The sequence below is a fragment of the Ambystoma mexicanum genome, chromosome 2p (genome assembly GCF_040938575.1).
Source record: "Ambystoma mexicanum isolate Mex_15411 chromosome 2p, UKY_AmexF1_1, whole genome shotgun sequence".
NCBI lineage: Eukaryota > Metazoa > Chordata > Amphibia > Caudata > Ambystomatidae > Ambystoma > Ambystoma mexicanum.
In genome coordinates this window covers 1,389,471,614-1,389,490,623 of record NC_090923.1, presented here as the reverse complement: position 1 = coordinate 1,389,490,623, position 19,010 = coordinate 1,389,471,614, and the positions used below count along the sequence as shown (strand labels likewise).

General features: G+C 46.1%; 1 protein-coding gene across 1 annotated transcript in view; it reads right to left on the bottom strand.

Moving 5' to 3' along the window:
- The window catches only part of LOC138567529 (uncharacterized), a 437,945-nt gene that overhangs the window by 79,782 nt on the left and 339,153 nt on the right, over nucleotides 1–19,010 (bottom strand). The gene's annotated exons all lie outside the window — the stretch shown is intronic.

Below are 19,010 nucleotides of genomic sequence, written 5' to 3'. Positions count from 1 at the left end.
TGTTTTCCACGACAAGAACTTCAACGGAGCTGAGTGCAGAGGCTCGAACGGAGGTCCCATGAGCTTGGTCAGCACCACGTTGAGCTCCCACGCCGGGGCCGGAGCTTTCACCGGCTGGAACGATCTGAACAGTCCCTTCATGAATTCTTTCACCAGACGATGAGACCACAAAGGCATCCGTCCCGTGGTTCTGGTGTATCGTGAGATCGCAGCAAGATGAATCTTGATGGAAGCGTGCGCCAGTCCAGGCTTGGCCAGCGTCAGTAGGTACGGCAGTACTTGAGGAGCCGTAATTCGTAGAGGGTTAATCTTCTGTGCGTGGCACCAGACAGAGAACCTCTTCCATTTGTGTCCGTAGCATTTAAGAGTTGCCGAGTTGTCTTGCAGCACTGGTTGAGGGGATTCCGACGGGCGGTCAGGAGCCTCGTCGGCACCCTCGACGTTCTCGTCGTCTCCTATCTCCTATGTCGGGGTCCCTCCCGACGGGCTGGTCTTCTTCCACGCCAATGCCGTGGCTTAAGACTTCGATCAGCTCCTCTTCAGAGGGTGAGGCCGAATCCACGACGACCTCCTGCCCCCCCTTTTTCTTCTCCGTCGGAGGTTTCACGGGGGTGCTGTCGATGGGCTTGAAAGAGGACTCCCTCCGCGGTGGCAGGGAGACTCTGAGCCCCGAGGTCGCCTCCACAGGCTGAGCCAGGGCCGCTGCGACTGTCTCGATAGAGGCCTTGGCAGGGTGGATCAAGGCTTTCACCACCTTAGGTGCGCTCACCGCCTTCTCCTTGGGGGGAGGGTCACCGCCTCGCTCCCCCTCCGATGGGGCCTTCGAGCTCGACCGGGGTCTCTCCAGGAGCTTCGCCGGGTGCTCGGCCTTCCTCTTACCCGAGCCAGAGCGTTGGCTCGTGGTTGATGGCGCCGGGGAGGATGCGCCCTGCCTGGCAACCGTAGAGCCCGACCATTCGGCGCTCCCGGTGCCAGCAGACTCGCGGTGCTTGGCCTTCTGTTGGGCCCCCGTCGCCGGGGCGCCCTCAAAGGTCTTAGAAGACCGCTCGGACTTCTTCTTCTCGCCTGACGGGCTCTTCCCTTCCAGCCAGTTGGCGAGACGCAGATGGCGGTCCTTCATGGTCCGCTCCGACATACTGCCGCAAAACGCACAGTCCTTCTCCACGTGCGTCTTGTCCTCATGCAGGCAGTAGAGGCAAAGGGAGTGCTCGTCCTCCTTAAAGACATTCTGAAGCTGGCATCCAGGGCAGACCCTGAACAGCTTTCCGGGCGTCGAGCTTCCCTTCTCCTGGGCCATGTCCGAGATGGGCCTGAGAAACTTCTGGAGTCCTCCAAAAGCGTGGCTCGACGAAATCTTCACCCTTGAGGGGCGTAGAAGAATCCGACACGGGTCCCCGTTGATCAGATAAAGAAACGGTGGAGTTTGAGGCTCTTTTAACCGAAAAAAGAGAATTTTCCTATGAAAAAGTGCGAAAACGCACTAAAGCTCGAGAGCAATAGCACGAGGATCCCAACACTTGAACGTGCGGTAAAAATCTGAAGATGGCTGCCAGAGGCGGGGCTTAGGGAGATGGCAGTCATTGGCTGTGGTCAGTATGACGCAGAGATCAGTGATTGGTTACTACTACGAAAGACAGATCAGAAACGAAACATACTGATTTTTCTTTACCGAGGATTCCCAGCCTGACGACGGGGAATATTCATGAGCATGTGAATCCATGCCAGACCCCATGCTGGAGAAAAGGGATTGTTCCTGTATCCTAGTGTGCTTGGCTTTACAAGTCATAACTGAAAAGAAAAGTTACGTTTATATTTGAAAGAAAGACCAATGTTATACACAAATGAGTGGCTTATATAAAATGTCCTTTAATGCTCTGTGTTTAGAATTGTAAATCTATGGCCGACACGTGTTTCACTCAGAGCTTCCTCAGGGCCTCAAATACAAAACATGTGCACGATTGTTATTGTTGGCAATGAAAGCTCCATATTGTAATGCTGCACAGTAGTGACGTTCTCTGAGGTTCTATTGTTACCAACATCTTATGTCTCATCTTTTCCCATCTGACATAAGGAAACTTATTGTGTATGGTTTTGGTATTCAAAATTGCTGTAGCGTCATAAGCAATTAATTTGGTGATTTATGGGGGTTTAACAGGAAACCTTTTGTTCTGGGTTTCATATTTTGTCTCGAGTAGTCCACTTGAATAAGCACTTTTTTTTTAGATCGGTCTTGCTTGCTAGAACAGCCTCCATGACAGTGATTGTAGTTGCTTCATGGCAATCAGTTCCTGCTGGAAATTAGCTTAGAGATTAGAGAAATTAGAGAACCAGAGAAAAGAAAGGTATTATGATGTGCATCATGGGGTGAAACCTATTGGTAATACCAAGCAATTAAGGAATTCCTATGGTAGGTAGGCATATGCGCCAAACAAAGAAGTGTGTTTTGAAGGGAAACGTAGCATAGTTCTGGAAATGGTGATTATGCTGCTAATTGGACGGGTGCCACACAAGACAGTCGAGACTGAAGGTAGACAGGATGTTATTGATCAAAGCAGCATCAAAGGAAATCCCAATAACTCAATTGATAGAAATGTCAATAGCCCGGGTGGCATGGCTGCAGGAGCAAGGCAGCATAGAGAGCATGCATTGCCACCAAAGGTAAACGACTTTCGATTTGAGAGTATTTTGGAGAAAGGTTTATTGTAATGGATGTTACTTTAGATCATGGGAAATGAGCACATAGCACTGTTATGAAATAATCCATGAGGGTGGTCTCTGGAATAGTAGGTGATCAGTGGGGGGCAGATCATCACCATGAGATCATGTGAAAGGTTGACGAGTGTGCTGGCAGATCCTTTCCTGTAATTAAATGCTCATCACAGTGAGCAGAGTATTGATCGTAAGACAACAGAGACAGGAGAAGTTTGAGCAACTTCTATGGTGCAGTTGGAGTCAAAGGTGGAGAAATTGCAACGCCAGTATACAACCTGCAGTCCAGAGGTTCCTTGATCAGCTTGATCCTCTCTAGACCAGGGCTGACATGTTTAGTAGAGAATCTGATTCTTAATGGGGGGTTAAAGCACATAGTGTTGCATAGAGCATTTAGATTGTCCGTGATACGTGGCACATCACATACAGGTACTGTGGAAACAGAGCTTGACGAGCTCCAGGATGGTGCAACAGGAGAGGCAAGATTGAGAAGGGTACGCATTTAGAGGTCAAAGTGTCCTTCTATTCCCTAACTTGCACCCTGAAATTATTCATAGGCGGAAAGGCATAACAAGCGGTTAAAGGGTCACTCCAGGCTCCTAGTGTGTCAGCCTCAGTCTTGCACCCGGACCGACTGAGAATGCAACATAAAGCAAAGTCGCTCATCTTCTCGCAGGTTGTTGCAAGTAGTAAAGGAAGATCATGTCCTGACCCAGGTCATAAATGATTGTGTATTCCCTCTAGTGATTGCAGTCAGGATCCCTATTGCTTTATTCTGTTAAAAAGGTTTTGTATAATTGGTACATTGGCTAATTTGGTTCCAAGTTCAGCTATGTGAACTGTGAAGAATCCTACAGATGCCTCACTGAAACTCCTGGCAGGAGACTTTAGGCAGACACTTTCTGATCCTGACCTTGGCTGTGGTGTACTGCATTAGGATCCCCGGGGAGGAGACAAGGCCCGGGTGGTGAGGAGATTCCGTGGGATGAGATGTTGTCTTCTAAAAGGAAGTGTCTTTCTGGGTTGCCAAAACAGCTGATGGCATATTGTCATTATAATGTCCCTGACCCACAAAAGATCTGTGACTCTGGGTACGTTCTGTAAAATCTGAGCAAACCTCGTTAACAGAAAGATCTTACAAGGTGTTTCAAGATAAACACCCTCCTTACTCCCAAAGGTATAATGTAAATAAATGTTGCCTTAAATGAAATGTCTTCCCCTGTAACACCACATTCGAAGGGTTCAGTTTTAAAAGACCTAAAGGGAAGTAACTAACCTTAAAGTCAAAGAAATCCTTAAAAGAACTGACTATGTTGAAGGGGACTACAAGTCCCATAATCCCAAGAGCACTGGGACAAGGAAGAGGCATGCTATGGCATTAGTCAGGCAATTAAGCTTAACCGCCCACACCTGAAGGAGCCTGGGAGGTATAAAAGACCCCCTCAGGTGCAGGCAATCAAGAGGGAGCTGGAACTGTGGTTGGAGTGAGCACTGTAGGGGAAAATGCATGGTGCTGGCGAATGAAGCAGTAGTGGGAGAACCAGATGGACGCCGGCATATGGATGCAGCAGATTTCACCAGCCTCTTCTGAGAGGAACCTGGTTTTCCAAACCCTGAAGTGCAGAGGCTGCGCAGTGGAAAACGTGCAGTGAGGCTGCCTTTCGCCCCTGTGAGCCAGATTGCTGTGATTGCTATGCAGGAGCCGTGCTGGAGACCAAAGAGTAGCTGTGGATGTGTTGCATGTCTCAGGAACGTGAGGGGCTCCAAAATAAAAGTGATTGGATCAAAGACACTTTCAGCGAGTAAGGGAGCGGGTCCCTGAGAAGCCAGAAGCAGTCGAAGTTGAGCAATACGCAGAACAAGGATCTCAGAAACCGGTGAGCCAAATCTGGCATTCTGATTCCTTGCGCAAACATTGCAGGTACAGTATCCAGTCCCAATAGCCACTCGCGTATGAGCTGAAGTGTTCGTTGAAGTCTTTAAACAAAGGGACAATGGGAAACTAACACTTGCGTGGGAACGAGTAATTCACATTTCACTCGCGCGAAGAGCAAACATTACAAAGACCATTGTTAAACCCTTAAAGCTCATATCCTTTATGAAGTGGTTGTGTGTCTTCCATTATACAGAAGAACACTGTGAAAGACATAGTTGAACCTCACCTTTGTAAAGCCTATTAAGTGGTCACGTATGCCTAATTTTGATTTGAAAAGGAATACTGAACTCTAATCCTTTATTCACATGCACAATCAAGTCTACCACTCTGCCATCCGCTTTCTCTGCCTTCTCTCCCCATGACTCCTCTCGTCTTCTCTCTCCTCTCTAGGTTGGCTCCCATTTAATTCCCAGCTCAAATTCTATTTCCTCTGTCTCGTATTCAAACCCCTTCATAGTCTTGCCCCCCCCTATCTTTCCTCCCTCCTCACTTTCTACACTCCTCATTCTCTCTGCTCCTCCAATCTCTACCTACTCTCCACCTCCACCCTGTGACCCTTCTTGCTTCTGCTCTTTCCAACTCCTTGCCCTTTACCACTGGAACCGCCTTACTCTTTTCATCCACTCTACTTCTTCCTTCACTTACTTTCATACCTCCCTAAAATCCTATCTCTTTCATTCACCTCCTTAAAACCCTTTCCTTCCTCTTACTTTTAGTATTCTCTCCTACCCCTCCTTTTTCCTTTTCCTACTTCCCTTGACCATCTCTCTCCACTCTCTCCTTCCTTGTGTCCTGTCTCATCCTCCTCTTCCTTCCTCTCCCTTCTCCCTCTGCCTCCTCTTACTTCTACTCTCACCTTTCCTCCCACCCACCATCTCTTCTCTCTTCTTGACCCCTCCCTTCTCTTCTTCCCCTCCCATAATGTAAATTGTTTTTTGTACTGCTCTCGTTATCTAATGCTTGCTGTATATTGTTGGTTCCTCTTGTAAACGTTTTGGATTAAAACACTATATAAATTCAATAAAATACAAATCCAAGTCAAGTGGTTAAACACTGTATCATTGCATATATGACTGAAGAGAGAGCAAGCATTGCTCAAGCCAAGAGTCTTTTCCCTACTAGACACTAAAGTTGCCCTTCTCAGTGCCAAAACGCAATCTTATCCATACTGTGAGGCAGTAGAAGTGTAATCTTGCATAAGACATCAATGTGCAAGCAAAACCTGAAGCCAAGAGATTGGCACTGAGGCCTGGGGGTAATTGTTTGGCTGACAGTTGGCAGACAAAGTGAAGGCAAAATTAATTGAGGAAGGGGAACTTCCTGCTTACAAAGATTGTTGAAGTTGACACAACCTACATTGCCAAAGACAGAGAAGTGGTTCATAAAGGCAAACTTCGGTTGTTACTGGGTCAGACAGACAAGAGAGGCAAAGAGGCTGTCCCTTTTGAAGAGACATTCAGAGGAAGAGTGCCTTGCCTATGTGAAGGTGTTGAGGTACCATGAAGGGAGTCTTGTCAAAGTCTATCTTGAGTCTTAATACCACTGAAACACTGGTGGTATATCAGATTTCTGATCATCAGTGGAGGCAAACTTTGTGATCGAAGTGAAGTTGAATGCTATGAGGCAAAAAAGAATGTCCTCATGGTAAACTATAGTAGGGGTGAAGTTGTGGAAGTAGTAACTAGCACTGTGAAGTCATCCTGACAAATATACCTATTGCGAAGTCTAATATTGAAGCTGTGGTTTATTTATTGTGCATTTGTAAGGCGCTTATACAACAAGTACATTGTGATTCAAAGCGGTGATATAGATCTTCGAAGTTGTATCACAAAGTACTGAAACTGTGGTTGTATCATAATTTGAACAGACAAATAAGTACTGTTAACCAAGAGTCATGTTCAACTAATATTCTAGAAGTTGTATTTATTTTGAACTGTGTCAAGTCTTCTGGAAGTGGTGAAAAAGCATTATGGCTGGGAAAAACATTGATTCTAATCTGAGGAAGTGGTAAGTCTGCATTTCCTCAGGAAGAAGAACTCGGTTGTTGGAACTTTGGTTTGCAAATCTTTACATTACTATTGGATTTTCAAGAACTGAATAAAGAGTGTTTCACCTAAGTGGATTTCCTTCTTTTTTTTGGATGAACAGCAGAGCTGAAATAACCTTGAATCCTGGGGAAGGGAATTCACCCATGTTACTGAAAAGGTTCCAAAGAAACTGTAGCTATCTTGGTTTATGGGGAATTGCCATATTTGTTTCCTTTGTATTGTATGTTTAAGTGTGAGGGCCAGACATCCTATGTTAGAGTCTTTCCCCTTAGTTTTATAAGGCAGGGAAATCCTCCGCGGAGTATGGATAGTGAGGCATTTATTATTATTTTCAGATTAATTAAATAGCATGTTTGAACAATCAGTTGTCCGCCTCGCATTGCTGACGGCTCCGAGAACGCCATCATTCCACTACCCCCATTTTGCCACGCCAGGCTTCCTTTTCTTTTGTGCCCCTGGCAGAATTCCTAATCATTTTGTTTCTTCTATCCTGAAATGAAAGTCAAAGCAGGCAAGAATACAAAATTCCATATGAAAAATGGGATTGTAACAATTCAAAACGCATTAAACAGAACAGGTAATATTCACAACAATACAGATTGCCATTTAATTTCTATGTGGCATTCGGTCTCCCCAGCATGAAGAGTCTTTTGTGTATCCCTCGTTTCTAGGCAGAGGACATTGGATTTATCGCACAGTAACAGCTCTTGAAATCAGGATGAAGGAGTTCTTAAAATCCTACTTCATACAATCCAAGCCAAGAAAACCCCATCCAACCCGATGATATGTACAGGAATATTGCCTTATTCTCTTTTTAATGATGCCATAGTTTGTGTTAATTGGAGTCACAATGTGTATTGGAAATAAAGCATTGGTGGTCAATAAGTATGCGATCATTTGGTTAGTTCTGCATACAATTTTTTGTGAATATTTTGGCACCATGATTTTGAGTTAATTTGCATTTCATCTGTTGTAATGTGTGAAGAGTTAATGCAAGGCTACCTCAGGGTTCCTGCGGGTGAGGAGCAGCAGTTAGAGGATATTTGGGAAAAAGGTGGCTCCATAAAGAGGTGGAAAGGCCTCAACGCAATGATTGCTTGGGTTGAAACGACAGGCCCCATGGAAAAATGTCCATTTGATAGCTTTGTAGAACTTGGAGCTGGCTTTGAACATTAGATGTTATTCCTCTTGAATGTTTGAAGTTACCTTCACAAAGCCATAGGTACTCTACAAAAGACAACAGCAGAAATACAGTCTTAAAGGGTTTTTCGGGGATGGTTCCGAAATTTGGCAAAGCAAAATTAACGAACTTCAAAATATTAATCAGGATGGTTTGTTCTTCAATTGTCCCTCCAGATCGCTAGTGGACCCTCCAGGTCTCTGAACAGCCACACAGTCTCCGGGTTGAAGACCTTTCTTGATCTTCAACGCTTCTTGGATGCTTGCTTGGGTGGTGGGACCATTCCTCTTGATCTCAGGTTTGGACTTCTAGCTCTGAGTTGGAACTGTGCTGGAGGTCAAAACTGAGCCCGACACTTGGAAAAGCCTGCAGCGCCAACCATACTGGAGGCCACCATTTAATCTCTCCTCAGGCTTCTCTCAAGGGGCCTCACCAACTCCTTGTCTCAGAGTCCTTGCTCTACAAACAACCAGCCGCTCTCGCTTTCCATCTTGACATGTGATCATACTTGGGTGAAATGCCCCTATTCTCAAGCTTCACCTGTACCTCCTCACTGCATCACCACAGTATGTTGTTCCACCTGTCTCTGGCTCAACTCCTTCAGACTTCGTGTTCACCTCTCACTCCTTAACCCTCCTCCCTCTGCTACCTCAGTCTTTGAAAATCCTGAAATGCCCCTTCCACTGAGCTACTTCTAAGGTTTCTCTTCCACTCCCCTCTTAACTTTTCCTCTAGCCACCTTACTTGGTCTTTCGTTCTTCCTCTTGATGTTAGTTTTCTCCTCCGCCTCTTTCACCTCCTTACTCTTACTGATGTTGCTCCTTTTCTACCTCCACCTCTCTCTGCTCCCTTTTCTCCAACTCTCACTTTCTCCTCAAAAAGCTCCAGCTCCCTCTGCAAACAAGTTTCTGCTCCCATTCCAGATACCCACACCTTTTTGCCAGGACGCATCCTTTATACACAGGCTGAACCCCCTTCTCAAGTGTGTAGAAGTTTAAACTATCTTCTCCAATTGTTTTTTTTCTGTAATACTGTGGCTGTGTTGCCATTCAAATCGCTCCAGCCCCTCGGTAGTGGAAACGCTGAGCAGGCTGATAAACTGTCTGACCGCCATTTTTGTTGTTTACAAGGCACATGTTGAGCTTTGAAGGCTGTCCAGCATCTCTAGTGCCAAACTCCTTCTGGGTAAAGGATTATAACTTCTGTTCTTGTATAGCGCTTAGAGACAGGTTCCTTCCACTTCTACATTCTCCAATGACGGGTGGTATTATTATCCCATTTTATGGTACTAGGTTTATCAACTAGAGAGAAGGAAAGGCTAAGTTGACCCTGCTGCAGCAGACTGCTCACATGTTCGTGAATAACATTGCTTGCAAACTACCCGCCTGCTCAAATAGGAGAGCATAGGAACCTCTAGCACAGGGACTTGTGCAAGTTTGCTTCGGGTTACACTGCACCGCGGTGAAGCAGCATTAATTCCCCAGGCTTACTATGGGCAGACATTTCACCCTCCTTCTCTTCCCATATAATTCCAAATTGTGTGAAGGACCAGACCATGGCAACATTGTGAAGTTACACGACCTATATACTGTTCCCTTAAATGGATGCTCCTCTGTGATGGCATGCCAAAGTGATGATCCCCTGCCATCTGCCCTGGGCACAACAGGTATAGCTAGGGGATCCTCCCTATGCCACCCTCAGGCCAAAACAGAGTGGGTGGCAACATCCGGCCCACTTGTTTACCCCACCACCAAATTCTGGGGGCAATTAGTTACTATGAGCAGTATTTCTGTTTTCACCTCATGCGGCACGACAGTTTTCTTGGGTCCATTTTCTTTTAAACTCCAGTCTGTGGATTTATAACAGTTCACACGTTGGCCTGATATTTTGATAAACCGCTACATTTTATTAAACGACATGTGGCATTTGATGTAGCGGTGGAGGATCTCTGCAATTTGAACCCTCTATTCGTTGAAAAGGAGAAGCGAGAGGGACTTTCCTTGGAGGTACACCGATTGGCCAGCGGGAGCAGGCCCCATTTGGACCAGGCGAGTGCTGTTCAGTAGAAAGGAATGTAGCCAGTACAAGGCGGTACCGCCCACCCAACAGTCCATTGTGCACCACAAAGAGTGCGTGTGATCAGCTGTGCCAAAAGAGACAGATGGAGGAGGGGCAGGAGAAAGGATTGTCCGTATTCCCTGGTAGACAGAAGGTTCTGCCCGACATTCAGGACTGCTTTTTCGGTCCCCTGAAGAGGGCGTAAACGGGACTGGAGGTCGGGGAGGATGGGGGGGTATGGGGGGAGAACCCTCTATTCAGAAGACTCACTGCCACCACTGCAAACCCTTTCAACTGCTACCCGGGGCCCAGCACCGTGAAGACCCTTGTGAAACCAGCCCTACTGTGACAAGACCACACAGACCAAGAAGAATCCAAACCCATGACTACACACTCAACCCGAGAAGATAGAGTAGTTTCAGGTGGGGTGACAGCTGTGAGTGGAGCATCTCCTCTATGCTTTTGGACGTGGGCAGCAGGCCGGTGATTTGCTCGAGTCTCGGGTTGTCATTTGGGGGTTTTGAGTAAGGAGAATGGGGAAACTTGATTGTTAATGTTAAAGGACATTTGTACCGCGCACTATCACCACCGGAGTGGTGCCCTGGCGGCTCTGAAAGAGGAGGGGAGGTTGAGTTAGTGGGAGGAGGCAGGAAAAGTGCAAAAGAGCAGTGATGTGCTGTTGGCGGCCTCAGCCCGATTGGTCTGTTGGCTGGGCCTGGGGTGTTTGCGGCCGGTAGTCTTTGTGTACTGTTGTGCAAGACTATGTGTGTTTTTGTTTTGTTGTCGCAATGTAGTGAAGTTTGTGCGGTTTGTTGTGCTGTAGATTTTGGTTGTGTTTGGAGTTTGAGAGGTGTATGCAGAAAGGGAAATTGTTAGTAGGGTTGGTTAGTTTGCGTCTCTATCCTGAATTGAGGCGCTCGGCTTGCGCAGTCTCCCTTGATGCGGCTCTGTCCTGATCTGGGTCTGACTGGCATACGGGTTCCTTACTCCTCTGGCACCCACCTCTAACATGTTCTCTTATAGCTCCCCTTATCCTCCCTTCATGCTCCTGTGGCCAGTGCACCTGCCAATGTCAACCTCTAAGGTAGAGTGGTGATTTCCAATATCTCGACAATTCCACACCACTGTGGTACCTGGCGGTAACTAAGGGACGGGCGAAAGTGTTGGTGGGATTGTCTGGGGGAGTTGGCTCAGTCTTCGTGCGTGCCACCGCCTGTGTTCCAGTCTATCCGGTGTCACCCGTCCAGGTGCTGTGGGAGCTACCCTCTCGAGTTGGGGATGTCCGTGTCCTTTCCGGATTAGTCATCTTTTTTCCAGTTTGTTTCCAGATTTAGTCTGTGGTGTTAAAGAGCCAGGTTTTTAGTGATTTCCTGAATTTTGGGTGATTGTAAAATATCTCCTTTGGAATCACAACTGAAGAAGGGTGTGGGTCGGAACAATCTCTTTAGAAGGGCTGGATTGCAACCTAGATGCGTCACTCATGTTCGGGGTCTGCCAAACGCAAGCGGGTCCTTTTTCTAGGCCGACCTAGGGAGGCGAAAACGATTGTGTTGTTCCACGTGTTTAAGACGTGGTACAATACGAATGTACGTTTCACTGGGTGCATTATCTTATGCAGGAGCGCCATCTGCTGCCGAGGATTGGCACGGGCTTGAATGCACCGAATAGGATAATACTGTAAAGCACATATCGTTTGCATGTATTCAATCACTCGTTTATTCATTAACAACTTTTGTAAAGTGCATATGCATCCATTTCTCTCACATCTGTTAACTATTACTCCTACACACTGGTTCCAAATTGATATCAAACAATGCAATCACTCCAAAGAACACGAACACATCAGCCCTCGTTTTTATTATGGTCTTTAAACCGATGAATAGTGATTATTTATTAGGCGCTTATACAGCAGGTGTTTTCATGGTTACGTCGGTCATTCAGACAGTCTGCAAGTGTATTATTGAATTATATGCGCCCTGCGTGACACAGCGTTTTGCTATGCAAATGCAACGCCCGCTTTTTCACAACTGCAGCTCTGTGGCCTTACGCATCAAAGAGTAGAACGCAGAACCATGTTCCTAGGCTGCCCTGCCGTATTCTTGACCTGTGTTCGCTAAGCGGCATAGTGATTTTCCTGTTCGCGAGCAAAATGCACAATTCACATTTTGTGTTTCACAATTAGAAGTTAAAAAAAAAACATTGGTTCCGCTTTAATTTACCAAAAATGAAATCCCTCGATAACCGAGTAAACGGGCGCGAGTCCCACTTTCCTCGCGCATAATGATCCCATGCTAGCTGTACATTTTCATTATCATTTGCCTGTTATTGTTTGCTCTTTTTAAATGCAAATGGCGGTTCGTTGGTTGGCGGAACCTGATCCTTGACAATTTCTTTGAAACCAAATACGTCCAAAATGGAAGCCGCTTTCCAGATTAACCAGGTGGAAAGTGTGATGCGGGAGCAGAGTATTTCCGTCTGTGCTTTAGGCAACGAATGATTGATGCATTTAACCATTCCAAAGTGTAATAGTCCTCCAAAGGGCGGCCATCTTTCTCGTCCCAGACCCGACAGAGGTGCCACCAAGGGGTGGCCAAGAGGGGCCACGGTCACAGTTATAAAAACGCTGCCCCCCCCCCCCACCTCTTAGAGTCAATGAATGCAGTGCCACCCTAATATTTCCAGTCACCTCATCAGGCAACCCCTATGAAAAATGTCTGGAGGTCCACCGCCCGACATACTTGATATGAGGGTTGTGGTACTATAGGTAAGATTCCAGTGTTTCGTGATCAGCATCTGACAGAGCAATGAAGGCCTCTCTTCCATAGGGATATCGAGACCTTGCATGCACCGCTCTGGGAACAGGCCATGACCTCCTCGCACTGGGCCACATATACATTAGCTAGGTTAGGAACCTTGAATATGAACATATCGTTGGCACTTGAAAGTAGAACACAAATGTCTGTGCTGTTCCAGAGAGGGCGTTCAGGCACCTGGTTGGTTACTCCTGTGCCCTCGTTTTTCCAAATATTGAAACACCACCTCCAAAGCATCCTCCTCTGCAGGGTTCGAAATTGAGATTCGATGAGCAGGGGTCTAAAACTAGCTCCTGGGTGTTGGGCGTCACCAAGGAAGCAGGAGTTACCGCTGGGGAACCAGGAGCGAGTACCCAGATCCCCGTGAATCAAAAACCACACGAGATACACACATTCACTTTTTGCACACATTTGATTCATTGCGTTTAAATGTGTACTGGAGGGGTGCTAATTCTTCTATAGTAGCAGTCTCAAATATGTCACGCATGCATGTTTGTAAGGCAAATTGTATGAGGAGCCAAAGGGTAGCTCCTAGTAGCTGTTGCCTACCAGCTAACCATGCTCTCCAAGGCTAGAAGCAGGAGCTAAATAGCCCCAAATTCCCCTCAATTCAAACCCTGCTGTGGGATATCCCAACAGATGCTTGCCACGTCTAAAGGGACTAATGTTTGCATTACCGGATGTCATGCAAGGTTCTCTAGCACGATGATGCTATGCATTGCAGCACGTTGATACGAGGGGTATGTTCCACAAATGGCTTGAGAAGGGAGGCGATTCCAGAGACAATACAGCGTTTTGAAGCCTTTGCAGTTTTGCAATTTGGGACATTGGCGGGCCTGCATAGAGTATTTTGCAATTAACTAGCCTAGAGAGTATAAACGATCAAAGAAACATATTTGGCTGTTAGAATGAAATAGCGGGAAAAGATTCCTGAGCATCTTCAGTTACTGGTTGACGCCCTTGATCATGACATTGTGCTGTGGTGTGAAGAACATTCCTGTGTCAAAGAGAATACCCAAGACCATGGCTTTTTCTGTAGGTTGGGGCTCATTACCCAGCGACTGCTGCCTCTTGAAGGTAAGGTTGTTGACGATTCAGCCACCAATATTCGCACCGCTTTCTTTGACCAGGAAGGAAGAGACATATTTTGTTCCTTCAATGATGGATACGCTTCAGGCATTCTGAGATGATTTGCTGGTTCCCAGCATACCCCACTCAGTTTTCAGTGGACACGAGTACCCTTGAGCTGAAGGTTCCAGCCGATGAGCCAAATGCACATTCAAACATTAAAAAAGCACCAGGTGTAGAGAAGATCCCAGAGGGATCCCAGACTTGAGCTTTGATGTGTTTGCGTGAGCAGATCCCATACTGGAATGCATACTCGATTTGTCGGCAAGGAATCCACCTGGCTCCCAAGCACATATATTTTTGCTTAACCCCAAAGATCTGATAATTCACTGTGCCAGAAGATAGGTCGAGAAGTAGCACTGTGGGGTGGTGTTGTGTACAATGAAGAAGGAAGTTCCTGACCGTTGCCCATCAGTACTGGCTCAGTTTCCCCTGGATGGACCGAAACCTGCCTGGTAGTCATTGAGGATATTCTGGCTCAGTGTTCTTTCTTCAAATTCGTTTAGTGTCCTCTCTGCTTATAAATAGTACATTTGAACTTGGATGGTATTTGTTTGGGACTCTCTGGTCCTTCAGAGGTGTAATAGTAGCATGTCTTAGAAAGTCTGGTATGTTGCTTTCAGATAAAGACACATTGAGTGAAGAGATATCCGTCAATAGCGAGTTGTGTAGGTCTCGATCTACGCATTTGCATACATTTTAGAAGGTTGATGCAATGCTTCGATTTTTAGTGCAGGGCATGTGTCTTGAGAATGGATCAGCAATTTAAAGGTTGTGAAGCAGGCTTGTGGATGTGGTGGTGATATTTAGGGAAATGTTGAGATTTCAAAGGTTTTTATAGCTCTTGGTGTGGATCTCCTCTTTTGTTCAAGGTCTTCACAATCTTGATCAAAGACAATTGCAGCGATTTCCACAGTCGGGATCAACTGTTTCACAGACCATCTTGAGTAATTGGTTTGATAGGTTAGCAGCTTCTAAGTTTGAGCTAGATCTTCCAAGACATTTTTTTTGCATTGTGTCCCATCACCTCCGTTGATACTTATGACAAGTTCCGTCAACCACCATATTAGATTTGCACCATTTCTCTTCAACTTCTGCTCTTTTATTCCCCCCCCCACCCGATTCTCCAGCTCCACGGTGTGCCATCTATTAATTGCTTTTAAGTCAGATTTCATTTTCTTCAATCATATGGTTGTGTACGTTAGGATTGGCTGTGATTGAATGGAATCTGAGTGGAATGTGGAATTAATGGAGAGAGGATGAGAGGCAGTGGAGAGATAGAGAACAAGTGTGGGAGTTATAAAAATGAAAATAAAGATGTCAAAATTACAACAAGGGTCTCGTGCCATATATGACGGCATAACTGGCAACAAGTTTGCGGAGCGACGACCTCCAGATTACCTGCATGTGCATAGGAAGTTGCTGAAGTGGTTGTTGCCCAGAAGACTGACGCCGAGTGGTGCAAAATTAAGGCATGCGTTTCATGTGCTGCAGAGATCACAGGGAGCTGGGACCAGTGGGGTGCGACTTGCTGGTGGTCCGCCTCAGAGACATTCGATGTACTCGCACCGGGGAAAAGTGACTGAGTTACCGTGCACACCAGGATATCCAGTGGAGTTTACACATTATGGGAGTGAAAGACTGTGTTTAAGCGGGGCGTTTCGGAGGGCACACATGAGTGGTCCTCCGTAAGTGTTTGCATGCAACGGCTGTCAAGACTGGCATCCATTTTTTAGAGCAAGCATGAGCTGGAATACCTGTCTAGTGGATAGGCAATCTAGGGTGCCATCTTTGGGTTAGGAACATTTGGGACATGCTAATTTGATCACTATTGGCTGCCATTATAAGGTCAGGCGGACTGAAAAAACAATATAGAAATCTAGTTTTTATGGGAAACGAAAAGGTACAGTGGAACAATTGAAGAGTACCATATCACATTGCAGGCACATACCAGTTAACATTGTGATTGTGGTAGAGTTGCAGCATGGCAAACATACCTGCTCCTGGTCTACCATCTCCTGGAGAACCAAATATCAAATGGTCTGGCTGGAAGCAGGGGTTCATGAAGAACCTGTTGGCAGTGTTTGGGCCAGATTATTCCAACGAAAGGAAAGAGGCTCTGTTATTTTACTGTTTGGGCACAGCTGGGCAGGAGGTACTTGAGAGACTACCAGACCCAGTTGGTATGGGAGACATGGGTCAATTTGATGCAGTTGGTATGGGAGACATGGGTCAATTTGATGCAACTATTGCCAAGTTGGACAAACATTACGAAGTGAAATAAAATCAAATACTAACTAGTTCTCAAACAAGGGTGTGGGAGCCCCTCTGCTGAGAACCAACATGGGTTAAGCACCCTGTTCTATGGGATTTCTCCCACTAAAAGGGTCCACAACCATGTTTTAGCTCACTGCACCCTTCACAGAGGAGAAATATCCATTTACATATAAAAATTATAATTTTGCCACCAGCGAACAATGAGGAGTAGGTTACAGCTCTCAAAAGGTTAGCAATAAAGTGTCGTTTTGGGCATTGTCAAATGAGCATATAAGATGAGCTCATGATAAAATGCATCTCCGGCAAAGGTCACAAAGTTAAAGACCCAAACTTGGCCAGAGCCATTGAGGTAGCAAAAAATAGTTGTGCATCCAGGAACTTCATGCAGATAAGGGTGGTGATGTGCATACGTCTCTAGTGGAGGACGGTGTGGTCAATGAGACAGATGGGCACAATGCAAGTAGGCAAAAATCTGTAGAGTGGTAGACCGGGACACCTTGCTAGGTGTTGTAAGAAATTCAAGAGCACTTCTGGATTGTTACATGAGGTTTATGAAGACAATTTCAAGCACACTGATGAGGCAGGGTGAGAGCTAGTGTCCTCGGTGAGTGCACTCTACGGGAAAACTGAAGAAGCTGCATGCTGATATGCAAGTGAATGATCTGCCAGTTTCAATGCTAGTCGACAGTGGAGTGGACTACACTTTAATAATTCTACAAGTGTGGAAAGACAAATTAAGATGTTGTACATTGAAGAAACCACATATAAAGGCCAATGCATATGGTGAGGTTCTCACTGACATTGTGGGACAGTTTGACGCACATTCTCAATTCATGGGAAGGCAGGCCAATGGGAATGTATAGGTAGCAAGGAGAGGAGGTGAAACGCTCTCATGGGATGAGGAGGCAGATCCAGAGCAAGTCTTTGCAGTATGGGATGCAGTGGGCGGTGAGGCAAGTGGAGCAGGCGAAAGTGGTAAAGCATCATTGTGGTTTCCTGAGGTGATTAAGGAGAGAATAGGGTGTCTAATGGGTTTTGTTCATCGGATAAGGCTCAAGGGTGGTGCTGTGCTGGCATCAGCCAAGGCGCCGGCTGTTCCTTTGGCTCTGAGGCGAGAACTCGAGTAACGGTTGAAACGAACGGAAGCTGAGGGTGTTATTTAGCGTATTGAAGCCCCAGAATGGGCAGTAGTTTGGAAAACCAGCAGTGCGGTGAAGCTATGCAGCGATCTCAGAAGTCTCAACAGGAATGTGATGGCTGAGAAGTTTCCACTGCCAAAGATTGATGAACTGTTGATGTGTGTGTCCGGAGCACAAGTATTTTTGATTTTAGCTCTGCGGTCTGGATACCATCAGGTGGAGCTTCGTGCAGACTTCATGGATCGAACGGCATTCATCACACTGTTTGGACTTTATCGATGTAAAAGGATGCCGTTTAGCTTAGTGTCTTCAGCTAGTGTGTTTCAAAAAGTCATGTAAAAGTTACTGGGAGGGGAGTGTGGTGTGATGTTCCATCAGAATTACGTACTGATACATGGTTCTAGTGTTAGTGGGCATGACAGAAGACTGAGAAGAGTTCTATATTTTTTAAAGGTGGCAGGATTTACCATATCCATAGAAAAATGTAGCTTCAGGAATGACAAAGTAACCTACCTGTGTCATGGGATCACAGGTGATGGGGTCAAAACCTAAACATGATATCGTTGTAGCAATCAAGGATATGCCTGACCCGAAAAATAAGATTGACGTGGCTTTTTTTCTTGTATAGCTTTAGAGGCTTGGCAGATAAAACTAAGAACATGAGGGGGGTTTACGAGGAAGGGGGTGGTTCAGTGGTCTGAGTAATGTTCAAATTAATTCATGGAGGTGAAAAGGGATGCATTGCAAACCCTGTTCATGTCAGTGTTTAAGGATGATCGGAAAACAATAGTTTACACTGATGAAAGTGATTCAGGAGTAGGAGCTGCGCTCTTGCAAGCGGACAAGGGTGCTATGCACACACACAATTGCATTTACTTCCAGGATGTTCAGGGATGCAGAAAGCAGACATTCAGTGATTGAGCGGGAGGCGCTTGCATGTGTTTGGGCCATTGCCAAATTTAAGATGCATTTGTTAGGAGGAGCCTTTGTGGTGAGGACGGATCATAAGCCTCTGGTCTGTTTATTCAACAAAGGAGGTTCGAAAGGTGTTTCCAGAAGAATAATGAAATGGGTGAGCGGTTTACAAGGGTTGCAGTTTTAGGTAGAACATGTAGTTGGGAAGGACAATGTGGTTGTAGATGCCTTATTGAGACTGGCAGTAACGCTGATGGTGGAGGCAGAGGATGAACGTGATGTGGAAGATCTGGAGATAGAAGGTATATTCCAATTGCGGACGGTGTGAAGCGTGGAGAATGGGATGAAGCTTGTGTGTGATCAGGTCTACCAGGCGGTGACGGGACAATTGCACTCCAAATGGATTGAATGAGTAAAAGATGTGGAAGGAAAAGCATTCGGGAGAGTGCAAAATGAATTGTGCAGGAGAGGAGGACATTGGTGCAGAGGACATCGTTTGGTGGTTCCAGAAGGCTTGAGGAGCAACCTAGTGGCTATGGGGCAAAAAGGATACTTGTATGTTGGCAGAACAAAGGTGTTGATTAGGGCAGTTTTTTGGTGGGCAGGCCTTGATGGTGAGATTTTAAAAAAAAAAGTTATGCTGCGCAAGTAGTGTGTGGAGAGCGACAAAAGGTTGAGAGTGTGCACGCCATCAACAAAAGTACGAGATGTACCCAAGGTGCCTTGGGAAGAAATAGCTTTGGATTTACTGGATCCGTTCAATATTAGAGGTGCAAGGGATGCATACGTGGTGGTGGCGATGGATAT